This window comes from Pinus tabuliformis, chromosome 5_1, assembly GCF_031772625.1.
Source record: "Pinus tabuliformis cultivar Carrire ecotype Pingquan chromosome 5_1, CPIR1, whole genome shotgun sequence".
NCBI lineage: Eukaryota > Viridiplantae > Streptophyta > Pinopsida > Pinales > Pinaceae > Pinus > Pinus tabuliformis.
The window spans coordinates 937,397,604-937,420,517 of record NC_142305.1 but is presented as its reverse complement, the minus strand read 5'-3'; positions in this window follow the sequence as shown (position 1 = coordinate 937,420,517).

Below are 22,914 nucleotides of genomic sequence, written 5' to 3'. Positions count from 1 at the left end.
TAGGAAACATATATGAAGTCAAAGAACTACTTTTTACCTCACATGGGTCACGCTGCAGCCTTTCCAAGGCCTCGTCCTTTGCTTTCAGTTGTCGTATCAGACTATGTTTCTCCTCTTTTTCTTCCTGTAGAATCATCTTCAATTCAGCGTTATCTGCTTGAAGTCTCTAGTTGTTGTGCTTCAGTTCTTCTAGGGCCTCTTCCGTGGCTCGCAACTGAAGCTACAATTGCTCCTTTTCCTTTGTCTCTTTTTGTATAGCTTCATACATTATTTCCAGTCTTTTGGAAATTTTGGGCATGGTCTAGTACATCGCTTTGTCATCCTCCATGTTGCATGTTCCATTGTTCATGCTCACAATTCACATCCACGCAAAGACTGCTCTGATACCAAACTTGATCCGAGTTGACTCAACTCCCGGATTTAACCAAGATATTTTGCTTTCTTGATGTGATTAGAATTGCATTTAAAATTCATAAGGAACATATATGCATGTTGTAAAGAAGAAGGAACATGACAATAATCAGCAACATAAAACACAAGATGTTGATAATGGAGTTCAGCCAGGAGGGACTATGTCTTCGGAACCCAGTGTCAAGGTCGTGTAGGCCGCTGCATTAAGTGCTGGAAAGAGATGATGTACATGCATGTGTTTTCTCTATCATACAAGGAATATGCCCTCATGCAGGAGTGGCTCCAAGAGATGTTCCGCTACAGGAACTCTCATTCAAAAAAGGACTCCTATCAGCATGACATAATTTCACATATGTTAATAATGAGCATCCAGCAACATGGCATCAAAGGGATCTCCATTCAAACATACATGGCGAAAAATGAGTATCCCGTCAACATGGCGACAAAGGGATCTCAATCAAAACATGACAATAAGTACATCTCACATCAAGATCAAAACAAGATACCACATCAAACATCAAATAGAGATCTATACAACACAATGCATCTCAAGCAAAGAGACAAAGAGGTACATGATCACACTACATATACCTCACATAAAGGCGTTATCTAAAGCAGATGATGATAAACTGTTGGATCTGGCTGCACCATCAATCTCGCTGCGTCGAATCTTATGGAAATGACTACTCGCACATTAAACACCGACTCCTACACTCCACTTTGAAAAGTGGTTGAAAAATGAAATGATCAAATGGAAAATATGATTGCACCATCATATTCATGGCGTCGAATAGTGTAAAATTGATTGTCAAATTTCTGAATTCTGAGAAAGTGAAAATCTGGGGCTACAGGAATCTTTCAGATTCCCCCTAGATTCCTCAAAAATTCCCTCCTCCAGGTGATCTGAAGATTTGCTACTCAAATCAAAATTATGTCTTCTCCATCAGGTTTGTGTCGTTGAGAGGTGTAGGATCGACATAAAGTTTGTCCAATTTGGACACTGACGAAATTTCGCCCTCCTGAAAATTTGGCTCAATCATGGTTATGCCTGCCTCTTTTCCAAGTTCATGGTTCCACCTACAAAATTTATTAAAAACTATATGTCTCGATTTTCGTCCTCTCCTTGGCCTCCACGCACTAAGCAAATGAGGGTTTATATACTCTTCCCAGGCAGAAATATCAATGAAAAGGTCGTTGGTGTATTGGTTAAGCACAGAGGCGATGAGGCAGGAGGTCGGGGATTCCAACCCCACCGACCCTCGCACTTGGAAAACTGTTATGGAAGCAGATTATTGTTTTTAAGTTTTGAGATGGGTCGGGCCCGCCTTGGGTGGCCAACCGTTACATGTTGTATTGAATGGGCGCATTAATGTTTTGGGTTAGTGCGTTGTTGGTTTGACATGGAACCGTTTTGGTGGTGTATTGATGTTGTGTGGGTGCCTGACTGGTGGGCCAACCATTCCGGCCAGGTGGATTCAGACTCCACCGCCCATGGCTTCTATACATAGTAAGTGGAGGTTGGGTGTGGGCGGGGTCCACCGGAGGTGGCCCACCCAAAACCCATATATAACATATCTTTTAACGTATTGTGGGTTGGTTGGGGGTCGGCGGGGGTCATGGCCTATCAGCCATTTTTAAATAAAGTTTTTTGATGTCGTTGGGCTGGTGGGGGTCACGACCTGTCAGTCATTTTTAATAAAAATTTGGTTTTTGAATTCCGTTGGAGGTGGTGGGCGTCATGGCCCACCTCCCGTATAATATTTTATTTTTATTTTTATATAACAATAGGTTAATTTAGATTTGTCTAATATAAGGGATATTAGACAAATTAAGTATCCAACAAATTCACCTGCTTTCGGGAACTAGGTTACACCACCGGGACTCGGTCAATTTGTAGGACCATTAAACTTGGCCCACATGGCAACTTTTACCAAAATTTTGACTGGCTTTTTCTCCCTCATACGAGCTCAGATTTGAGTATCGTTCACACTGTTGGAATCAGGGCAACGAGCACTTCGATCTGGTGTTGATCTGGGATCAATCTGACACTTTTAATTGTGACCCCTTCTAAGTCCTCTTGGGCTTCTGCCTGTGTCTGGAGCCACTTGGATCATATATGCCCATAGTAATGTAGGTACGCACACATCCCAATCATTTCACTACGCGTTGCAGATCTTCATCAGTGCATTCTCCAAAATTTTGTTGAAATATTCAACAGTTCCATTGGCTTATGGGTGATATGGTGTACTCTTCTAGTGATAGACCTCAAATTCCTCTGTCAACACGTCGATTGTCTCATTCAGAAAGTGTGTACCTCTGTCACTCATCAACACTTTCAGGCAGCCAAACATAGTTAAGACATTCAAACAAAAAATTCGTTGTTGTAGCCCCTGTACAATCCTTGACCGGTTGTGCCTCTTCCCATCTAGTTAGATACTCTGTCACGACGATGATATAGCACGCATCAGTTTTCTTCCCTGGGGGTTGAATTGGCCCAACAAAATCAATCACCCATTTTTCAAATGGCCGCAATGATACTTGAGGTTGTAATATAAATTCATCCCTCCATGATGGTTTGCCAATTCTCTGACGTGCATCACATGCCTTACAATATGCTTTGGAGTCTTTGTGCAGTGTTGGCCACCATAGCCCTGCGTGCAAAATCTTCTGCGCAATCTCCTTTCTTGCATAATGTCCTCCTACAGCCCCTCCATGAGCTTTAGCAAGAATGCTATTTCTCTCAAAATCTAGCATATATCTTCACAGTATCTCATCTGCACCCATCTTATACAAATGTCCCACAATCACGAAAAAGTATGTCGCGCGCACTACTAGCTCCTTCTTTTGTTGACTTGTAGATATTTCTGGTGCCATCCCCATAGTCAATAAGTGTATAATATCTACAAAATGACTGTCTGCTATGTGCACCACGCATAGTTGTGCATCTGGCAACCCTTTGTTTGGTTCTAAAATGCGGATGCAAATTAGAGTTTCATTTACTATCAATTTGGGTAAGTAAACTTCGAGGATCATCCAATATATATGGACTTAGAGACAACTAAACTAAGCTAGGTGAAGAAATTCCAAGGCTCCCTTACAAGAGGTCTTTCATTGGGATCTCCAATACCTTTTTAGTCATTTAACAAAATGGAATCTAAAAATTAAAAGAAATTATGACAAGAGTAAGAAATATTGAAGCTCCCTTATAGGAGACTATTCATTAATATTTCTAACCATCTTAATCAATAAACTAATAAATGAAGTCATTTAAACATAACTCAAATTGATTACAGAAATATTAAAGCTCTCTTACAAGAGACTATTCATTTATATTTCCAGCATGAAGATCTTTAAACTAATGAAATTAAAAACATAAATAAAAGCTTACTATACCAAAACAAGTATGCAAGTGAGGCAATGGGGGCCCTCCATAGCTCCACACGCACACCTAGAAAGAAGTCAAATGTAGAAGAAAATCCAATCCACTTTATTTATCATCAATTGCAAATTGCAATTACAAGCTCCAAGTTCTACATTCCAAAAGGTTCTAAATCTCCATTACAATGATCCTAAAATCTAAAATTACAAATGAAGGACTAAGTTTCTAAATTCTAAAAATTAAGATTACAAATGAAGGAGATAACACTCCTATTTATACAACAAGATGAGATAACAAACTCATAATGATGATCCACTATTCCCTCTTCAAATCCACATATCTCTCAACCAATGGTGACACATAACCCTATCCTCCATGATCTTCTCCATGAGGTCCATGATCTCCTCAAATTCGAATTTGAACATAGAGTGCCACATAAGGGTGCCTTAGAAGCTTCCTTTGTACCTACACATGTCAACAAACTCATTCTAATTGTTAGGTATAAGTATATGGATATTATTTTCTAAAGTTTAACCACAAATTCTCTTAAAAATACTAAGAATTAATAATGTTTTGGAAAACACAATGATAACCCATTTAATGATGAAAGTGAAGCTAATGTGATGACATGGTGGTGGAATAGAGGTGAGAAAATGTGTGAATGGAGAGAAAGTGGATGTTGAATGGAGTGAAAGTGGATATATTTTAAGGATAATTATTAGTCCCAACATACCCCCAAACTGAAGGTATTGCATGTCCTCATGCAATCTATTACATTACTTTTGATACTTGAGCTTTGGCTTAGACTTTGCATGATATCATTTACTTAACTTTTGCAAAGTGTGTTTATTGAATTGCAACTTGGTTGGTTCTTGTGTTTCAACCGTATTTTATTTGTTGCATTCAAATTCAATGTATGATCTTTGCATAATAATAATGTGTTTTTTATTGCAAAGTATTTTTGTTGGAATGCATCATGGTTGGTTCTTGTGTAACAACTATGATTGTGTTTGCATCCAATTAGCATTTAAGTACTTTTTACAAAGCCATTTATATGCTCATGTAATAGTGAATATAATTTGAAGGTATGTGGGTTTTCGAATGTGATATTTGAATATGGAAAAATATGAATGTGACAAAGTATGAATGTAAATGTATCCCCCCCCCCCAAACTGATGGTTTTGGCAGGAATTTTTTTTTCCAAAAATTATCATTCTAACTTTCAAGGAATTAAATGGTTAAAAGTTAGAAAATATCATACCTCAACTTACTCTTTCAAAAATGGATGAGAGTTGTGCATGTGTGGCTGAAAAATTCTGATCATAGTCTTCTTTACTTGGTTGTCTAAATGGTGGATAAAGTAAAAAAAAGTGAATCTTTTATTCTTGCTGCATCTGCTGCTAAATCTGTTGTTGGATCTTTTGTTGAATGGGGCTGAAAATGTATAAGGCTTGGAAGGTATACAAAAATTAGAAGTTACACTTTCCCCCCAGCCTTATTTATTGAGTTGTCCTCAAGTCATTTACATCAAAAACTGATAAGTAATGAATGTAATTCTGCTTGCTCTACTACAAAATGATTGGTCTTCATGTCTTCAACACTCATTGGCACAATTCTTGTCATGTGAATAAATTTTTCGGTGTCGAACATAACAAGAAATTGTTAACTTAGTGGCCATTGATGGATGCCTCTAGTCAACACATGAGCTCCCATATTTGATGTGGATGAGTCAAGATGCCCTGAACACATCTTTCTAAGTATGAATGAATTTTTTGTTGCTGAATACTTAGAAGATCCAATGAACAAGGGACATTGATGCATTCCCTTGTTTATCGACATGATAGCTTGCCCTTAAGGCATGCAAGCTTCAAGGTGTTTTTAGAAAAATATTTATACTCAAGGACTATGGACTCAATGGTGTATGGAAGCAATTTTTTATTTGCAAGGGTAGGGAAAAGGAAAGTGACAATGAATATGTAAAGTGGAACAAAAATCTTGTAACTGAGCTTCGTTGCGTTTTCTGGTGGGTTAGGGTTGATGAAAATGTAATGAAGTGTATTTGGATATTGAGAAATGGATACTGGATCTTGCTATGAAAAAGTGAATTTTGGCATGCAAAATCTCAAAAATAGCAAATCTGCTCCTTAATTTTGGACTTTCTGCTAAAATAGCTGAGTTTGACCAGTGTTGACCAACCACCTGTAGATGTCGAATTCAAGTGTGTATAGGTATTTCACCATCCTGGTACAGATAGGAACAAACCCCAGCTCTTCGAATTTGCTAATCTGTCATGCAACATGTCAAACCTTTAAGCTATTACTGGAAGTTGTAAGAACTTGTAATTTTCTGGAAATTTTGTTTATGTTCATGGACTTGTTCTTTAGAATTTCTCATGAAATTATTCTTTTGAAGACCAATTGTGCGCACAATTAGTTTCCTTAATGATCAATTGATCATCTGAAATCTGCAAAAAAAACTTGGCATAAAGAACATATGTATGTTCAAAAAGAAATGGCCAATTCCTTGAAGATTTTTACGCAAAAACTAATGCCAAATGAAATAGATTAAGGAGAATCAAAAGCATAATTTTAGTCCAATTAATGATGTTGATAACAGTCCATTTTTAATAAATATCCATGAAAATTAACTTACCTTAACTCAACTTAACTTATCAATTGATTTATTTAATTTTTTTTAATTGTTTTGATTTTTTATATATTTTATTATTTTTTTTAAATTAAAATTTATTTTGTATCAAAAAAAAATATAATCGCTTTTTTCTTTTTCCCACTAATCAAGTAATATGTTCCATTTGTTCACGTGGAGCAAATTCACATTCATTTCCCTTTTTTTTAAGTATATTATATATTTGATTTCATTGCTAACAAAACCCAAAAATAATGGATTAAGATGAGGAGGCCTCTGTTCATGAAGCCCGACCAAGGTAAACTAGAACAATGCATCATAGGATTTTCAATAGGCCTTAAAACTAGCAGAAACAGATCAAACACAAAACTATGCGGAACTCAACTGTCCGGTGACCGATCTAGACGATATTTAACTCCATATGTGTAGCGAAAACTCGGGATTCAAACTTTACCATAAAGATTTATGGATTCGCAGCAGAATTGGTGAAACAGAGATAAACATTTCCACTAAGTCTTCATTATTGTTTTCCCTGAAATCATATATTTGATTGATGCAGAGGTTAAGCCACGGTTGAATATTCAAGATTGATATCTTTTCTAATTAGTAGCTTCACAAAATCTACATGCAATCATCAAATCCCTCAAATCGTGCCACAAAATCTGTATGCAATCATGAAATCGCTAAAAATGGATCAACCGAAAGTAGATCAAATCAAGACTTAATTTAGCTCAAATGAAATCCACGGAACCTAATTTAGCTTGCCCAATTTGGCAGAAACCCTTTACTTAATTCAACAAACAGAAAACACCAAGAAAAGTTTAATTTAGAATCTTTTCTCCATGTCAATGACATCTCAACACCCTTTAGCAATGGCCCTTCATTTCTGAGTGCTCTTATGCAATCACCATCAAAGTGACAATGCCTCTTCTCGCGTAGCTGGCTGGCGATCACTCTATTGCAAGAAAGTGTAAGCCGAGGCACCAAATGCTCTTATGCACTTCCCAATACAGCTCCAGTTCTGAAGCTCCAAAGCTAGTCTCACAAGCTGGTTGTTTCTAACTTGCAGAAGTTGGCTTCACACGCAGATGAATCTCTGGGTTGCACGCTAGCGTTCCCGGTGAATCTGACGTGATATTGGAATTCTTACTGAGCGTAGGAACCCAATAATCCTTTACAACTCAAGTTCAACAGTTCACTAGCTGGAACAAGTTTCACAGTTTACTCACGCACATTCACACCAGACATTTACTCAAGCATGAAAGAAAGGGTCCCAAAGAACTACGATTTCCTCTCATACCGTTAGGAATCCAAAGAAACGATTTTTGGGTTATGTAATTCAATCCATTCTGGAAAAACCCATGTCGTTGTTTTTCCATATTTGTTTTTGTTTGATCAAAAAACTTGTTTCAAAACGACGTGTAAAAACTGCTACGTCTTCTAGAAATGCATGCGATCCAATGCTACGACGTGTTCCACTCAAAATACGATGGTGTTCTGCTTTTAATTGTTTCACCGCAATGGGACTTTCAGCTTTGTATTCTTTATTATTTGACCTTTATCTAAAATAAAATAATTCCAGAGAATGTGCCCCAAGAAATCAATGTCTTTGCGAATGACATCGTAAGATGTTAAAATGATGTTGAACTTTCCAAATTGATTCCGAAGCAAAGACTGCTCCTGAGGAGATCCGACATACTGGAGAGGATTCAGAACAGAACTATCAATAAACTTCTCAATTTCGAAGGCCCAGTGACCCACTAATGTTGAACGATAGATTGAAGTGCACTGGCCAAATGTATCAATGGACTTTCTTGGCGTAGTTGCTACAGCAATGCCTTGTTTCTCTAAAGAGCGTTTCTTACTTTCGGAGGAAGGGCTATCAATGTTTGTATTCTGGTATTACGCAGGAAGAGCCAAGGGTGAGTTGGACTGAGAGCCCGGGCTCATGGAGAGAGATAAAGATTGTAAATTTGTTAGGTTGCCAAGGGACTGATATTTAGCTGAGGTTAGGGTAGTTGAATTGGGAGCCGCATTCATCTTGTTTTCTGGGCATGGTTGGCTCCTCAGCCATGTCTTGATCATCGATAAACCAATCATGTTGTTTGCCCCAAAATTCTGAGGAAGCTGGAGGCTGCAATCCTGGAACATATATTGATCGTTCAAGTTTTCATCATATGAATCTTGTACGAGGGTGTTCTGGATTGGGTTCATATTCCTTGCTGCAAGATCCTAGATGATGATGTGTAAGAATCATGCCACTTATCGTGGCTCCACGATTATGAATTGCTATCATCACCACAGGTGGAGTCCTATGCTCGAGTAGATAAGGAATAGATCCACAGTATTTTGAGGATTTTGAGGACTTTGCGCCCATATTACAGATCTATATGGCTTGTTTGAAGAAATGGTCCCAACCACTCTACACTCTCCGAGAACTAAGCCATGGCTAAACAGTCAAATCTCACCAAAATAGATCAAATCCCATGCATCCAGGTGAGGAAATCGGAATTAAATGTCTCTTGTATTTGGATGACCCTTTCTCCATTACAGAATTCTTGAATAGATAAAGAAATGTTAAATAGTTTATCTGGAAACAAGTTTTCATGCAACCAACAAATCGAAAAGGAGAATAATCACCACATACGCAAAATGGAAATAAAGGGAATTATTCTTATCTAACCGTACTAAATTGGGACATTCATTTCACTTTTCTCATCTGTGTTTTTATCAGAATTCCAATTGAAGTGGGCTAAGAAAAAAAAGGATTCGAATCTTGGAGGGTTGGTTCCATGTAAGAATTCAGATAGCCATTTCTTGTTAACCCAGTATTCACCATTGCCTTTCTTAAGGTAAACTACAGATTTAATTTTTAATTTTGAAATCGAAAATAAACAAAATTTAAAAAAAAAATATTTCAATTTCTTATTTTTTAGATGAAATGTAAATTTATTCATGAGAAATGATTTATTTTTTTTTGATGAAATGTAAATTTATTCATGAGAAATGATGATGTTTTTTTCAAAGAAAAACAAGATTAAAAACTCTAGCGAGATCTCATTTTATTTTTCTAATCTATTCTACCTTAACTTGAAAGATTTTTTTTTTTATTTCCTAGGTAAAAGCATGCTTCCAGTGAAGCCACCTACAAACTAAGAATTCGAAAATGCTCACATCAAGATTTAAAATTTTTACCTTCTGCTTTGCAAACATGTGAAGAACCTGTTTTTTTCTTGGAGTTGGTGCAAGGTTCTTTTGAAACCAGTCTTTGATATTGTCCTTTCTCTCCAAGACGTACTTGTTCAACATCTTCAATTTTCTCACCCGTAGATGGATTAGTAAGAAATGGGGGGCTAAAAAACTGAATTTGAAACTAACTAAGTACGAAAAAAAATCAAAAGCTCAAACTTGAACTCCTTTATGAAGATCCTATTGTCACCAGGTTTCACAAGTTATTCCATAAAAAGAAATTGCAATAAAAATAACTTCCTAAGTCTATCTCCAAATCATCCTCCCCTGCAACGACGCCAAAATGTTTGGTTCTAAAATGCGGATGCAAATTAGAGTTTCATTTACTATCAATCCAGGTAAGTAAACTTCAAGGATCATCCAATATATATGGACTTAGACACAAACTAAACTAAGCTAGGTGAAGAAATGCCAAAGCTCCCTTACAGGAGGTCTTTCATTGGGATCTCCAACACCTATTTAATCATTTAACAAAATGGAATCTAAAAATTAAAAGAAATTATGACAAGTGTAATAAATATTGAAGCTCCCTTACAAGAGACTATTCATTAATATTTCTAACGATCTTAATCAATAAACTAAGAAATGAAGGCATTTAAACATAACTCAAATTGATTACAGGAAATATTAAAGCTCTCTTCCAAGAGACTATTCATTTACATTTCCAGCATCAAGATCTTTAAACTAATGAAATTAAAAACATAAATGAAAGCTTACTATACCAAAACAAGTATGCAAGTGAGGCAATGGGGGCCCTCCATAGCTACACACGCACACCTAGAAAGAAGTCAAATGTAGAAGAAAATTCAATCCACTTTATTTATCATCAATTGCAAATTGCAAATACAAGCTCCAACTTCTACATTCTAAAAGGTTCTAAATCTCCATTACAATGATCCTAAAATCTAAAATTACAAATGAAGGTCTAAGTTTCTAAATTCTAAAAATTAAGATTACAAATGAAGGAGACAACACTCCTATTTATACAATAAGATGAGATAACAAACTCATAATGATGATCCATTATTCCCTCTTCAAATCCACATATCTCTCAACCAATGGTGACACATAACCCTATCCTCCATGATCTTATCCATGAGGTCCATGATCTCCTCAAATTCGAATTTGAACATAGAGTGCCACATAAGGGTGCCTTAGAAGCTTCCTTTGTACCTACACATGTCATCAAACTCATTCTAATTGTTAGGTATAAGTATATGGATATTATTTTCTAAAGTTTAACCACAAATTCTCTTAAAAATACTAAGTGTTGAGTACTGAAGAAAGTATGTTATTATCGTTTATTTTGTCATCTTTTCTTTAAAACTTATAACCTCTTTGCATCATGAACTAGGTAGATAATAAGAAATTATGACAAAATTCATGGGATTTGTATGCAACGCAAAATAACTAATAATTTCCCTTTTCTTATGCAGGAAAAGGAGAAAACGAAAGATTTTCGTCCCAAAGGAAAAGATAGAACAAAGTTAATTGTTGTCCCTTTGGCAGGGAACTGCATGCAAACAAGGTGATCCAAATTGGAGCGTATCAGCTAGGAAAGGGAAAAGGAGATATCAAATCGGCGCAAGAGAACAAGAGGATAACTGAGAATTAACAACCTGGCGAATCCCTCAGGATCCTTTGATCCTAAGGGATCGCTATCTTAACTATTTTTGTATCATTGATATCTCCGCTTGGTTGTTATAAGAAGGGGCAGCACTACTAACCCGGGGGATGACTTGTTGTTATTTTTATGTAATTATCCTTTGTATTTGAAACTTTGATCATCGACTCTTGTTGAAGAGCGATCCACTATAACTATGTTTTGATGTTTTAATATAAATCTGGTTGTTGTTCCACCTTTGATTCTGGAGTAATCTCAAGCATTGTGTCCCTGAAGGCTAAGGGCCCAGCCTTAGTGGAACACTTGCTCTTGTACCATTATTTCTAATTCGTGTGTGGTTTTCATTATTAGCTCTGTTCGGTAATCTAATGTGTTTTGCTATTTTACATCACAGTTCTATTATATTTTGTTTATGCTCAACTGAGTAATGTTGTTCTCTGTAACAAGAATGTTGTGTTGTTCATTCTAACTTTGTAACGCATTGTTGTTCCTTTAACCATTGATATAACATTTTTGTTCCTTACAGAATGCTATTGTTATTCAATTACCAAGTAACCGTGCTATAACATTCATAAGTCGGTATTACTGTATTTATCTACGATTTACAGTTAATCTGGATTGTTGTTCAACTGGCGTTGCTGTTCCATTACTAATTACAATCATTATTCTTTATAACTGAGATTTATACTTGTTGTATCGATGTCAGATTACTATTTCTTCTAATATTAAGCATGTCGTGTGTGATATTTGTTTTGGTTCATTGTACATTTATATTTTACTCTAGTTTTTATTCCATATTTTATCTCTATTCGTTGTCATTCCATTTTTGTTGTTGTCTGAATTATCTTTAGAGTAAAGATTTTTATCTAATTCCTGTAGGATACAATTGCTGCATTTATTTCCGTAGACTAAGGTTTTGTTGTTCAATCTTGTTCATAAGACTAGTTGTTGTTCCATTTCCTGTCATTTGTATTATCATTGCTTTGGTGTGCAGAACGATCTGAGACTATAGCGAGCATTGACATTTGTTATCTAGTTCCCGGATTGATGATCTTTTCCTTGATTGTCTTCAATTACATCAGTTTACAGAGGGATGAGTTACCATTACTATACCTTTGACTGATAAATTGCTATAGTTTTCTAAGTGCATGATTTGAGTTTTCAGGTTCTTTTTTTGTAATTAAATCTTATTTCAAGCATCCGTTTACTCTTGTATTTAGAGCACTATACTACTAGCATTACTCTAACGAATGACCACCTCAAACTGAGTACACTCTTTGAGATAACAAATCGTTCCTGGATTGATAAATTAATGTAGGGTATATAGAGGTGAAAAAGACCCTTTTTACTGCTCGACATTTTGGCGTCGTTTCCAGGGAAGAGTGTAGCCATTTGTTTCTTTTCCAGAGTGATGTAAGAACCTGCTAGGAAAGAACTAGGTTTTAAAAATGGAAGGTAAGAACCTACGTATGGAGCATGTAATAGCCCTGCTCCCCTGCCCGCTTTCCTGTAGACTTGTTGCTGTTTTTTGGGTAGAAATTAGAAATTGATTTGTGTGCATGAATAAGCAGAAAAATCCTGAAAGGAATCCTAAACCCCTAACCAAATCTGACAAAGCTAAGGGGTCGGTGACCCTTGGCCAATCGACCTTTATAGACGAAATCCTTAAGAAAGCAAAATCTCAGCCTTCAGTAGGACCTAGGAAAGTTGCATCTAGACAACCTAGTAGTTCCCTTCAGGCCACAGGATCACCATCTGTAGCCTTTGCTAAGGTGCATAGTCAAACCGAAGAGCAAGATTTTCAAGAAATTGAGAATTCTAGCCCAAAATAATTACAAGGGAACCTTAGCAACCTCTATGAAGGGAGAGGAGAAACACGAGAAATTGAAGAACCAAGATCTCCTCTTGGGATAATTCAGCCATTAAGTAGCCCGGATAAGGGAAGTGCTGCAAAAATCATTTATAACGAAGTTGAAGAACCTCAAGAACCAAAATCCCCCCAAACATTAGGCACTCTCATCATCCCAGATAAAGGAAGTGTTGTTAAGGCCATTCCTGTTAAAGCCATTCCCCCTCGACAGCCTAGGAATACCCTCCTAGATATCCTAGAAGGTTATTGGCATATATTTGACCAAATGGCCCAAAACCAGCCAAATTCCCAAACCTCTACACTGCAATACCCCATTGTGGATATTGCAGCTAATGCACCTATGAAAGCAATTCCTCTCCAACATATCCCTACATTCCATGGCCTTACATCAGAAGATCCAGATGCATTCTTATTTGAATTTGATGTGTTGTGTAAAGGATATGACTATACCACTGATCCCTAGAAACTGAAATTGTTCCCCTATACATTAAAATGGGTTGCTTTAAGATGGTTTATGGGATTGGGAGGTGGTGTTATAAACAATTGGGATCAAATGAAAGATGCTTTTCTAAAGAAATATCAGGACTATTGCAGGGATAGAGAATTAAAAGATGAAATATTTCAGATGGTAGCTAGACCAAATGAAACATTAGAAGAGTATGTTGAATGTTTCCAGTATAATCTTCAAAGATCTCCTTATGCATCATTACCCTTACCTGATAATGTATTAAAAACAACATTAATTAGGGGAATGAAGGAACAATGGATTGAAACACTAAATATTATGGGAAAAGGAGATATTTATCAGGAAAATTTTGCTGACGTTATTGATTTATGTATCAATAGCTCGAGAGGCAGTACAAGACTAAAACCAGCGGAACATGACAGGTTTACAAGAGACAACAAGATCTCTGCAGAGGGAGTAACTCGCGCAGAAATTGGAAATTTATTAGAAAATTTTAAAACTGACATATTGGGGACACTGACAACACAACTTGATATTATGCAGGCCAAACAAAAGCAAGCAGAGGCACAATAGAATTTTCCAATCTTCTGTCCCAGATGCAGAAAGAAACACAGCCACAAGGAGTGTCCATTAGATGTAGTCCAACTTTTCACCATTTGCACAAAAGACCAATCTACAAAGAGTTGTCCCTCACTTCCTGGATTGAAAGCAGTATACAAGGAAGTAGAAGAAGAGCCAGAACCAGTGTACCTACTCAATCAGCGTCGTCAATGGTAGCCGCAACAATCAGGTATGTTCCTAGATCCAGCTTCTTCTTTTCAGCCTCCACAATATCATGTTCAACAATATAATACAATGTGGCAAAATCAACCCTCGTTCTCGAATTGGTCACAGCAACCATTTCCTTCATCATCACCATGGCCAAACCAAACAATTCAACCCAGTTGGCCAAATTTTCCCTATACTCCACCATATTGGCAAAACAATGTATATCCAGCACAATGGTCCCCTCCTACTTCACAGAGTCAAGCCTGGCAGACAAACTGGCAAAGACTGATGAATCAGCCAGTAGGAACCATTTCGCTCCCTCAACCTACACTGCCAGCATTACAACAAAACCCTCAATCTAATTTAAGACCGCAATTCCTGGCCCAGCCCAGCCCTAATCCAAATAACGGATCGGTCCAATCTATCCAAATAATTGAAACACCAGAACCAGAAACCAATCTAAAGGAGTGTAATGATCTTCAATTAAGATCTAGGCGCATTATAGAAATAGAGGGAAATAAAACCGCTCAAGTTGAAAATCAGTTACCTGTAGAACAACCACCACAAGAAGAGGATGTGACCAGACAACAAATTCATGATCAAGCAACCACATCTTCTCCCCCATTCCCAGAACAATTAATTATACCTCGACCTATACAACATCCTGATTTTGACATTCTGGGAGAACTGAAAAATTTGTACATAAAAATCCCATTCCTCCAAGCCATCCAAGACATCCCAATATATGCAAAGACCATCAAAGAGCTATGTATAAAAAACCAAGGAGGAAAATAACAAATAACCCAAAAGTCCAAGTAGTTGGTACCTTATCCGATCTATTATCAGGAAAAGAAACACCCGTTAAATATGAAGACCCAGGAAATCCAATAGTAACAGTACAAATCAATGGACAAACCTTCTCAAATGCCTTAGTTGATCTAGGAGCTGCAATCAATATCTTAACAACCACCACTTTTCAAAAACTGGACATTACATTAGTAGAATCGACTTCCACTTCATTAGAACTGGCTGCCCGATCCGTAGTTAGGCCAAAAAGCACACTGCATGATGTTATGATATCCGTTGATTCCTAGGAGTATCCTGCCGATTTTCTGATAATAAACCCCAAAAATCGACTTGATGGGCATCCATTGATTTTAGGCAGATCTTGGCTTGCAACTACTAACACTTATATTGGTTGCCGACAAGGCAATATGACCATAACTAAGGGGGCTAATACCAAGAATCTAGCTTTATATCTTCCAGCCCAGCCAAGTGTCACAATAATAAAAACTAACAAACATCCTGTATCATACCTCACTGAAAATATTAGATCTCCATTAACCATAGAAGATGCCCTCGATTTCAAAAATCAAACAGAAGATGATGCCATTAACAATTTTATTAGCCAAGATGAATCCAGATCCCACATACAATGTCACATGATAGAAGCAGCATTTGATAATGAATTAGAAGAAGATCCTCTTAAAGATACTCACGATCAAACAATACCTACTACCTCTGTCTCAAATAGAAAAACTGTAGAAATTGAGCCAGGAAAGACTTTAAACATTAATGCCAACCTGACTTCCGAACAAGAAGAGAAGTTGATCCAACTACTGAGGAAATACAAAGAAGCATTTGCATGGGATTACCCTAACATGAAAGGAATTGATCCCCAGTTATGTACACACCACATTTACATAGAGAAGGATGCAAGACCCGTTCGCCAACCACAAAGGAGACTTAACCCTCATCTAAAAGACATTGTAAAAGCTGAACTTCAAAAACTTTTAGATGTGAACTTCATCTACCCTATCTCCAATAGTAAATGGGTCTCTCCACTTGTTGTGGTGCCAAAGAAGAATGGAAAATGGAGGATTTGTGTAGATTATAGAGAGCTAAATAAAGCAACACAAAAAGACCACTTTCCCCTTCCATTCATTAACCAAGTATTAGACACTTTGGTAGGAAAAACTTCTTTTCTTTCTTAGATGGCTTCAGTGGATACAATAAGATTCAGATTGCCCCTGAAGACCAAGACAAAACTACTTTTACTTGTCCTTGGGGAACATTTGCCTACAGAGTTCTACCTTTCGGCCTATGCAATGCCCCTACCACATTTCAAAAGGCTATCCTCAGCATCTTTTCAGATTTAATAAATCAAGGGATCGAAGTATACATGGATGATTTTACACCATACGGAGATGATTTCGACCCAGCATTGGACACACTGGAAAAAGTGTTGCAGTGCTACATTGCCACCAGGCTCTGTTTCAGCCATGAAAAATGCTATATGATGATGACTGAAGGGCTTATTTTAGGCCATTATATCTCAGCAGCTGGAATAGAGGTAGACCTAGCCAAAATCCAAATAATTTTGCTAATTCGCACTCCTACCACTCAGACAGAGGTATGCAGTTTTCCTGGATTTTTTTGTTATTATAGAAGATTTATAGAACATTTTTCTCATATTACTGCACCTCTATATGCACTAACAGGAAATGTTGACTTTGTTTGGACAGAAAAATGCGACCGTGCTTTTCAGGATCTAAAAAATATTGTGTCAACAGTCCCAATACTTAGAGGTCCAAATTGGGACCTGCCATTTCAAATTTCATCAGATGCTTCAGATACAGTGATTGGAGCAGTCCTTGGGCAGGAAGAAGATAAAAAAACATATGCAATTTATTATATTAGCAAGAATTTATCTTCTGCTGAATTGAACTATACTGTTACTAAAAAGGAATTTTTAGCTGTAATACATGCTGTCAATAAATTTAAGCATTATATTACTGGATATCCTATTATCCTGTATACAGATCACTCTGCCATAAAATATTTAGCAAATAAACTAATCACAAATGGTAGAGTAACCAGATGGCTGATTTTATTGCAGGAATTCGATATCACAATAAAGGACTAACCTGGAAAAGAAAATCCTGTAGCTGACTTTCTCTCACGAATGCCAAAACCAATAGACGCAACAGCAGTTGAAGATCAATTTCTAGATGAACATTTGTTTGTTGTCACTGTTAAAACACCCTGGTATGCTGATGTTGCAAATTATTTAGCAGTAGGCAAATTACTAAAACATCTGACCCCCAATGAACGAAAACAGATTGTCCAGCGAAGTACTCGATTTTCTTGGATTGGGGGCTACCTATTCCATACAGGGGCAGATATGCACATTAGGAGATGCGTCCATGAAGATGAAATTTTTGACATTTTGAAAGCTTGTCACGACGGACCGTGTGGCGGACATTTCGCCGATCGAAGAACTGGTCACAAGGTGTTGCAAACAGGGTATTATTGGCCCACGATCTTCAAAGATGCAAAGAAGTTCGTTCAAGCTTGTGACAGCTGCCAAAGAGCAGGACGCCCTAGACAGTCCGACGAAATGCCCCTGAACCCACAGCTAGTTATTGAACCATTCGAGCGATGGGCCCTCGATTTTGTTGGTCCAATTAACCCATCATCGAACCAGAAAACATATATTTTGGTAGCAACAGAATATGTCACCAAATGGGTTGAAGCAGAGGCATTGCCGAGAGCTATAGAGGATTCTATCATACAGTTCTTATTCCATATATTTGTGCGATATGGGCTCCCAAGAGATATAATTACAGATGGTGGACCACAGTTTGTTGGTAACAAGATTGTTGCAACACTAAAAAACTATCATATCCAGCATAAAATTACTACTCCATACCACCCATAGGCAAATGGTCAAGTAGAAAGCAGCAATAAAATAATAGAAGCAATCCTAACAAAAACCATTGCATCACATAGACATGATTGGGCTGCAAGATTGCCAGAAGCCTTGTGGGCTTACAGAACAACATGGAGAAGCATTACCGACTATTCACCATACCAACTAGTATTTGGAAAGGAACCCATATTTCCAATAGAATTCGAGATACAAACACTGCAAACAGCACAAGAAGTCGGTCTAGATCTAAACGAGGCACAGATTAATAGATTACAGCAGATCAATGAGCTAGATGAAATCAGGCTCTCTGCCCTTCAACACACTGCATTGATCCAACAATAGCGAGCTAAATGGCATGATGCTCTCATTAAAAAGAAAGTCTTCCGCGAAGGAGATTGGGTGCTCCTATACGATTCCAGGTTTCAGGATTTTCCCGGGAAGCTTCAAACTCGTTGGCTGGGGCCATATGAAATCCAGAAGGTACATGATAATGGCACCCTTACTCTAACCACCATTGACGGATCTGGACATACCTTCAAGGAAAATAGCCACCGAGTTCGACTATACCGCAAACCACTTACTCGAGAATCCTTCTACCAGCAACTCCGCGAAGACTCCAACATGCAGATTTTGGTGGAGGAAGAGAAATCTTCCTCACCTCTGGTTCATTAAATGATTCAGCTGCTCTTACATTTTGTATATAATTACTTTGTTTTGTTAGCATAAATTATTCTCTATAGATATTTTTTTTTTGTATTTGCATTTTGCTATTCCTTTTAGGAAGAAATAGCTTTCTCACTGATTTGTTGTTCCTTTTTTTTCAAGGAACAACACCTCTGCATTTTGTTGTTCCTTTTCGAAGGAATAGCAGTTCCATCATCTTTATTGTTCCTTTTCACAGGAACAACACTTTTGTATTCTGTTGTTCCTTTCAGAAGGAACGGCACTTTCACCATTTTGATGTTCCTTTTTCCAAAGGAACAACACTTGCAGTTTTCTATTGTTCCTTTTTCCGAAGGAACAACACTGTCGTTTTTGTTGTTCCTTTTCCAAAGGAACAACACTTGTGTTTTTCTGTTGTTCCTTTTCCGAAGGAACAACACTGTCGTTTTTGTTGTTCCTTTTCTGAAGGAACAACACTTTTCATTTTCTATTGTTCCTTTTTCGAAGGAACAACACTTTCATTTTTGTTGTTCCTTTTCCGAAGGAATAGCACTTTTGTTTTTCTGTTTTTCCTTTTCCGAAGGAACAACACTTTCGTTTTGCTATTCCTTTTTCGAAGGAACAACACTTTTGTTTTTTGTTGTTCCTTTTTCCGAAGGAACAACACTTTCGTTTTTGCTATTCCTTTTCCGAAGGAATAGCACCTTTGTTTTCTGCTATTCCTTTTTCAAAGGAACATCACTTTTTTTTCTGCTATTCCTTTTTCTAAAGGAACAGCACTTGCATTTTCTATTGTTCCTTTTCCGAAGGAACAACACTTGCATTTTCTGCTATTCCTTTTTGAAGGGACAGCATTTTCGTATTCCTTTTACTTACGCTTGTTCTCCTTGTTGTTCCAATTAAAGGACAGTTGTTGTTCCTCTCAATATACAACAGTTTCGAGTCTTTTTTTGTGATTTGGAGCACAGCTATACACTTATGCAATGGATACAAAACTAGAGCATACTGAAATCAGAAAATTACATAAAATCACTATTTTTTTAGAAATTGCTTTGAATTGATAGCAGAAAAGAGGAAAGGACACAACTATTCATCACTTTGCTGTCATTATTCTACTAATACTGATATGATTGGTTATCTTTATCATGGTGGTTCTTTTTAAATTCCCATAATCTTCTTTGATCATTATTAAGGAATAAGAACAAAGGGTATACTTATTGAGATGTTAAGACTTCTTCCACCATTCCTACTCTTAAGGAGTGTTAAACCACCCTTTGTGTATAAATAGGAAAGTACTTTATAAAAGAGAAAAGAAAAAGGAGAAAAATGTTTATATGATTTGCTAATATGGATTGTCAAATGAAGGATAGGGGGTCTCATCAAGAGCCAGCCTACCATGATCATAAGGAAGAAAGTGAAGTGGCATTCCCACTACGGCCACCACACCAGGGATATGATCCAAGAGACACATCAGAAAAAATAAAGAGTCCTCGGAACAGGAGGTCTCATCATGAGCCAGCCTGCCCACCTTTCACTCCTTCCTAGTGAATGGCATTATGGTTTATCTGGTTACCAAGCCAGCATAATAACCTCCATTTTGACATTGCACAGAACTTCCTAAGCATACACAAAGGATCATGGTTCCATGGGTGAAAGAAACAACTCTGTCAAGGTTATGGACACATGTGGGAAACAGAGCTCTGTTGATGGTATTGAAGTCACATTCCTTATACACCAATAACAATTACAAGACCCTTCTTCATCTTATACCTTTGTAATAGGTCAAATGAGATTATGTATATAATTTCCCTGAACCTTTAAACACATGAAAATATATTACAACCAATCACGACGGAAAAAGTTGATAATGACCGCATCAGAATTTTTGTGCACGTCAATTGTCCTATCCTCCCAGCCTCGCATCATATCACAACATTCTCTTATTTATTAAGCTATTCTATTATACACCTCAATTTCGGCAACCTACTCCTTTTCTAAACATGGCATCTTGGTATACGCTATTCCTTTATGACTCTGTACCATGGCAGTTCGGCACACCGCTCCCTCATTTGATGACCGAGGACAGCCTATCACATTGCAAGGGGGAAGCAGGTGACCTCATAATTTGCTGGTATACATGTCAGACTATTATTCGGAGAATTTTCACTTGGGAATAGCAAGGCTTAACAGTATATTGTTTTCCAATTTGCATGGCTTGCTGTTCCTAAGCTATTTCCATATTATGCTCTGTAACAATTAGTAAGTGACTTGGGATTTGAATGAGCTTGTTGTTTCATTATTTTCTCTGTATTTTCTAATAGTTTGAACAGCCTGCTATTCCATTGTTGTCTCTACATTTTTATAGTGTGCTAAGCATGGGAGGAAGATCAATTCGGAGAGAACCACAGGTATTGACAGTTTCTGATGCTGCACGGGAAATCCTAACAAGGGCAGGATGGATAGTTTATCTCAATCGTTTACAAGAATCCAACAAGACCGTAGCAATAGAATTCTTGCAGAACTTGCAAGAATATCACTCCACGGTAAGAGGGAGACACATAGCAGTCACCGATGACATAATTGCAGAGGTCTCAGGACTGCCAGCCACTGGACCTGTGTGGACTCTAAAGAAGGAGAGACTGCGAAAAATCATAAAAATCTTCCAAGATGAAGGCCAGAACCTGACTGTAAGAGGAAAGGGAGTTCTACCAGCAGCATTAGGAGAGCCGTGGGAAGAATTGGCAAGAATCATCTGGAGCTACATCAACTATGAAGGTAGGAAAGACGTGGTAAGACCACGCCACCTTAAACTTTATTCGTATTAAAACATAAATGCTCTGTGAATTTTCCTGCATTTTTAAATTCTTTACTACATGATGTTGCCCGAAGCATAAAAAAATCACGACATGTAGAATCGATAGTAAGTCACCATGGGATGATATGACTGATAGTTAGCTACAGTCTTGCTCAGCAACAAAGCAGTTGGGAAGAACTGATTGTCACGATAGACGGGGGAGTAGCTCTGCCAACCCCAAAACAAAAACATGCTACCAGTACACCAAATAGACCATTGAAACAGAGGAAATCAGTTAGATTGGCATGGATCAGAGGGAGGCTACGAAATTCCCAAGGGAATACCAGTCAACCGGTGGAGATAGATGATTCAGGGGATGAGAAACCCCCACAATTGGAAGGAGAGGAGAATGAGAAAGAGTTGGAGGAAAATGAGGAAGGAGAAACAGAGGAAGAGACCGAGCAGTCTGGGCAGGTGGAGGAAGAGACAGAGCAACGCAAAGAAAGCCCATTGCAAAATCCATTGCAGGAGGACGAATTGGCCCAAATTCTAGCCAATATGGGCGAATATTCTCAACCTCTCAGCCCACTAAACCTCCACATCGAAGAAGAACCGAAGGAGCATTCTGCTCATGACAAAGATGCATCCGAAGAATTGTGCGACAAGGAAGAAGAAGAAGAGAATCACTCCATTCATGATGAAAGTATATCTGGAGAGAAAAGTGATGAAGATATAGAAGAGGAACAATATGTTCCTAGCCAGACTACACTGGAAGAATTTCATGGAGGAGAAGGGGTGGAAGAAGAAGTCACCCAGGAAATAACAGAACAAGCTAGGGTTTTTACTCCTGAACAGCCCAATCAGAACAACGAGGAAGAACCCCAAGAATAGAACCAGGAAATTGGCCAAGATGACAGTCCAGGCTCGAGTAAATAGACAGTTGTTCTTTCCAAGAAAATAGAAGAGATCAAAATATTACGAAAAGAATAGCAAAGACTGCTTAATGTGGTAGCACGACTTTGACAATAAATCAGGGTTTTGAAAATGGTAAAGAGAGCAAAAAGGACCTCGGGGGTAAGACATGCAACCATTCCGGCAAAACCCCTCAAGAAAAAGATTAGGAGGACTCAAATCCGGCCTACTGTTCAAAACCAAAAGGAACAGCATTCAGTTGTCACCCATGTTGAAGTACAAACAGATGATATATCGGCCTGTGACAAAGAAGTTCAGACAGAGGCACAGTCCTCTTAAGGAGTGTGAACCATAAACACAAGACAATGCAATAAGAAGATTCAAGTAAACCTTTCGCTTACAACTACCATGTGGGAAAAT